Source organism: Melospiza melodia, chromosome 1 (genome assembly GCF_035770615.1).
Source record: "Melospiza melodia melodia isolate bMelMel2 chromosome 1, bMelMel2.pri, whole genome shotgun sequence".
In the NCBI taxonomy this organism is placed as follows: Eukaryota; Metazoa; Chordata; class Aves; order Passeriformes; family Passerellidae; genus Melospiza; species Melospiza melodia.
In genome coordinates, this window is record NC_086194.1 from 126,254,284 (window position 1) to 126,259,671 (window position 5,388).

Consider the following 5,388-nt stretch of genomic DNA (forward strand, 5'->3'; position numbering starts at 1 on the left):
GAGGAGGAGGAGGAGCGGGAGAAGGAGGAGCCGGCGCCCGCCTCCCTCCGCCGCTGACCGCGGCCCGCTCCGCGCTGCAGCGCCGCCCCGGGACCGCCCCCGCCGCGGCCACCGGGGCCTGGGGCTGCTTCTCAGGGGCCGAGGCCGGGGCTAGGGCCGGGCTGGCTCGCAGCTTGCCCCGCAGGGAACGCAGTCCTGAGCCCGGCTCCTCCGCGGCGGTGCTGCCGCCATCGGCCGCCCCGCGGCAGGTGACATCTCAGGGCTCCTTCGGCGTCACCTTGCCCCGTCGCTTAGCCGGGAGGGTGGAGAAGGAGTGTGGGGGTGAGATAAGAAAGGAACCCGTCCCAAACCGTAAGGAGCAGCTGATGCAGGCCTGTGGAAACTCAGTCACTGCCGGGCAGGGAAGAGGGGACATGGGCTTCCAAATGCAGCAGTGGTTAATCAGCAATCTCTCTCTAAATATTTTACGTGAGACAGAAGTGTGCTACTGCTCTTCCACTTATCACTGCTGCTACAAGGCATTAGTGAAGATCAGAGAGGAGTAGAGGTATCTCCAATTCCCCAGAGAATTTCGGCTAGCTCCCTTTTCAGCTGTATGGATTGTTGCTTGGAGGCCCTCGTGTTTGCTAACTCAGATGCTCCCCCCTTCAGCTTCATAAAAAGACTCTCAGTATCTGCGTCTTTTCCTTGGCAAAATCCTAGGAGCACAGCTGATAACACGAAGATCCTGGAGCGGAGCATCTGCTATTTGAGATGCATCCATTCACCACAGTACACAGAAGTACTTTCCCTCTCCTTATTTTATGGCCCAGCTCCATGAACTGCTGAGAGAAGACAGACGTTGCTCAGTGAGACTCTTCACTTCTTGCCTTATCTGTGTTTTCCTACTCTATCCAAATTTCAAAATTTACAAAATAAAAAAAAAGAAGAAAAAAATGTAACCACAGAAAAGGAGATGTGGCATTTTTCACTTACTCCTCCTAATTAAGACAGTTTACCAGAGAGATTCTGCACTGATGTTGTCGGTTTCTCGGCTGTTTAGGTGGCCTGGAAAGGCCCAGGGTGGCCTTGGACAGCCCGGCGCTTCAAAGGACGAGGAGAGACTTCTGATCTTTTCTCGGTCTCGGTGTTTATTAATTGTTTATCTAAAAGATTTTCTTTCAGCCCAACAGAGGTCTGCACAGCAGCCAGCCATGAGCACACTGAGAGCCCCCGGAGCGGTCACTTATCTTTATACCCGAAGTTACGTATACAATATTTATAATTTTTCCCCAATACCTTCTACCCTTATTAACCGGTGCACTTCTAGTAAAGACCAATCCCAAAGTGCCACCATCACCACAGAAGATGGAGGCCAAGAAGAAGAAGAAGAAGAAGAGGACACGCCCCAATTCCTCCATTTTACTTCTCTAGACCCCCCTGTACAGAAATCCTAAACCCTGTGTTTTACACTCTAATTAACTTATCCCTTCACCATTCACCCCAGTGAAATCCTCCCAGTCCTCATACAGGTGTCATCTCCTGTGTAGGATCAAAGTCCTGCCACCAGACACTTCTGGCAACATTCCAGGACTCCCGAGCCCCCCAAGGGTGTTCTTGGCCACTCTGCACCTCTATCCTGAGGTGCTGAGATCCCACATGATGTAAAGCATCTCGGTCCAAAATGTTCTTGTTCACCATGGAAAGATTAATAAGAGTCTATTGCAGAGATCTGAAGAAATTTTAAAATACCTGTTTTTCCTATACAGTCAGCTGTCCAAAGTTGAAAAGAGTATGTGAGTTGATAAGCAGAGGCAGGGATGGTCTGGGGTTTGGTTTTTTTCCCCCAGAGCTGTTACAGGAACAGGAAATCGAATGGGTGGAAAACTACTGTCATCAATGCTGCCCTTCCTCTGCTGATGGAGAATAACCATACCCAGGTTTTGGTCCTGACTTGCTGGGAGTGTATGCTGTACACCCCAGATAAAAGGATTTATCATGAAGGGACGCTCTACTGGGAGAGCTGGTGTAGATAGCTCAGTTTGAGAACATGTAGGCCTCATCTGCAGTGTGAATTAGGAATCTTCAGAGACAATAATGTGGCTGAACTGACAACTAGATTTTAGGTTGCAGAGGAACCTGCTACATCTGAAGGGGGAACTAGTTTTGCTTGCAGCAGACTGTTCTATACTGAGCCCTATCCTCATTAAGCTGAAGAATCCTTGAGTCACCCAAAATCTAGAGAAAAGAAAAATCCCAGATGTCTGAGAAAGAAGAGGACACAGCCTGTGTCCTTGGGTCTAGAAGGCTTCTAAATGCATATCCACTCATTTAACAGAAAAGTGTAAGGTGTGGCTGTTGATGGTTAGAGAAAGCCTTTGAGTCATACAAATCCAGTAGTTTAATGATTTGATCAACAATCAAGAGAGATTGAATGTCTGAAAAAACATCCGGACACAAAGGTTGATGACGTTTATCTGGTCTTGGACTTCCACCTCTCCTGTGTTGGTTACTCATGGGAATATCAACAAGATCAGGCACATGTGACATGCTGCTGGCAAACTGAAACAAATGACATGTACTGAGAAGGGCTGAGGGGTTTGGGTTTTTTACTGTGTAAATATGTTGCTGCATTGACAACAGCAGAAATGTTAATAACTTCCTTCTGCTTCAAGCAATTCCCATCAGATCCTCCAGTTCTGGTGTTGGGCTTTCTAAGTCTTTAAAAGGTTGTACTTTGGCCTGCAATACATTTTGCAGAGCTGATAAAGAAAAGGCTGTATTATGCTCATACTACAACCATTTCCAAGTGATTGAGTCATTGCAAATTGTGCATGTGTGCAAAAATGAGGTGGTCCCTACAGCGTTTTGAACACTTACTGCATTTTTCTTTTTCAGAGAAGGAGAGCCCGCATTCCCAGAGAGAGTTCCTGTTTGAAATATGCTCTCTTCTTTCCAAGTGCTTCATAAAACGATTGCCTCAACCCAGTACTAATGGATTATAGATTAAGCAGAAATGAAAGGGCACAGGACTGTTCTTTCATATTGTCTCCCAATTTATCTTGCTTAAGCAATAGATAATAATTGACAGAAGCAATTGAAGAGTCACAGTCTGATTTGCTTTTATCACTAGAAGTCTGCACTATGTTTATGTTATCTTTTGTTTAGGGAGATGGTTCTATGATCATCTGGGGTTTGGGGCAGAATCATTATGTTCTTACTGACATTCCAATGGACAGTTGCAAGTTGACCCCACTGCAGTTCTCTGGAATGGATTTCAGTGCAGTACCTCTGAGGAGGGGCAAAATGACTTTTAACCTCAGAGCTCTAAATTCAAGGTTCTGTTTGATTATATTCTTTTAATGTTTGCTTAACTTTAGTATTCATCTAACAAAATGGGATAAATACCTTTGTGTCAGCATAAACTATCTTGGGATACTTAAAAAGTGCAAAGTCCATGCATAAAACATCTGAAAAGTTTTTTTTCCATTAAGGAAAAGGCATCCAGTGTTGGTGATATTTATTATCAGCAAGGGAATGGGAAAAAAAAGGGCATTTGAAAAATTCAATTCACCATTTCTCAAGACTTCCTCATGCATATTATTTATTTGTCTTTCCTTAAAATATGAATGAAGTCAGTGAAAATGCTCTGTGTTGGAGGCTCTTCAAATTTCAGATGGAAAAAGCCAGGCTGTGTTTGTGTTTGTACTCTCGGTGCTCATGAAAAAATCAATGATTGTGGCATTAGGAAGGGCTGCTTCTGTGTCCCTTTCTTAAGCTTTGCTACTTTTACTATTATCTTCATATTCCCATCCATGTATTTTTCCTCCATGGTTCTTTTCTTCACTCCATCAAGGAGTATTTCTCAGCCCTCCATGATGGTAAAATTGGAAGGAACAAAGGATTCAAAAAGAACTTTTTGGGACATGTTGGTGGATGAGAAACTCAACTTGACCTGGCAATTGTTTGCAGCCCAGAAGGCCAACAGCATCCTGGACAGTATCAAAAGAGTGTAGCCAGCAGGGAAGGGAGGTGATTCTCCCCCTCTAATTTTTCCTTGTGAGAACCCACCTGGAGTGTTGCATCCAGCTCTGGAGTCCTCAGCACAGGGAAGATGTGAACCTGTTGGAGGGCTACAAAAATGATCAGAGACGTGGAGGACCTTTAAAGACAGACTGAGAGAACAGGAGTTGTTCATCCTGCAGAAGAGAAGGCCCTGGGGACACTAAAGCAGCCCAGGAGCCCACTAAAGCATACTTAATGGAGGGCTACAACAGAGCTGGAGAAGGACTTTTTACAAGGGCTTGTAGTGGTAGGACAAGGGAGAATGGCTTTAAACTGGATGAGGGAAGATTCAGAGATTTCAGAGAAGTTTAGGATGTGCCCTCTCTGGAGGTATTCAAGGCCGGGGTGGGTGAGGCTTTGAGCAACCTGGTCTAGTAGAAGGTGTCCCAGCCTATGGCAGGGGCGTTGGAACTAGATGATATTTATGGTCCCTTCCAACCCAGACCATTATATGATTCTGTTATAATTTATCTTCTTCCCTTAACTATGTTTCCCTCAATAATAAATGTATTATTAAATATATTTCAATTCATCAGGCATAGCATGTATTGTTTTACTTTCTCTTTGGGTGACTGAAGATTCCTTCACCAGCTGCTGCAACAGGAAGACCGCTCAATATTTGTCTCCCTTGGGATGACGCTTGCAGGATCTGATTTGCATGAACCCAGCTCCCTGCCTTTGACTACAGCTGGCAAACTGCTAAATACAAAGTCAGGGTTAATAGAGGACCATTGAAAGGGAGCAAGTATATTGAGGACATTTGTCCTATCAATTTTTTCATTAAAAATATTAACAGAAGCTGCTACAGAACTTAGAGAATTTTTGAAAGAGCACAGTAGAACTGGATGTTGAATCCACGTTAAATTTCTTCCTGTCTTCAAGGAAGATTTATTGCAGTAAAGCCTTCTCAGTTTTATTTACCTGTTTTCATTCCTTCATCATCACTTCGAAGAAGTGATTATAACAAAAGGATAAATAGTTGCATTTCCCACAAAAGACCAAAATATCTTAGAATGCTTTATAATCATGTAACACCTCCCTCCAAAATGAAGTAACTTCCTTATACATTTGGTAAACTCTTTTTCTATGTACATCAGCACTGTGGCACCAGCTTAATTTAGTGGAGTCAGAAATAAGCTCAATGAATCTTCTTCCTTTAGGCAATTTCTTAGATTTTCTTTAACTTGTTAAGAGTGAAGGTTATTTCTAAGAATCGTATACAAGTGTAATTTTTAATTTTTTAAAAATTTCTAGCCATGTTTTAGATAAATACAGATTTCAACAAGTCTGTCACAGTGTACTGCAAACATTACTTCTTAGAATTTAGGATTACATAATGTTGTG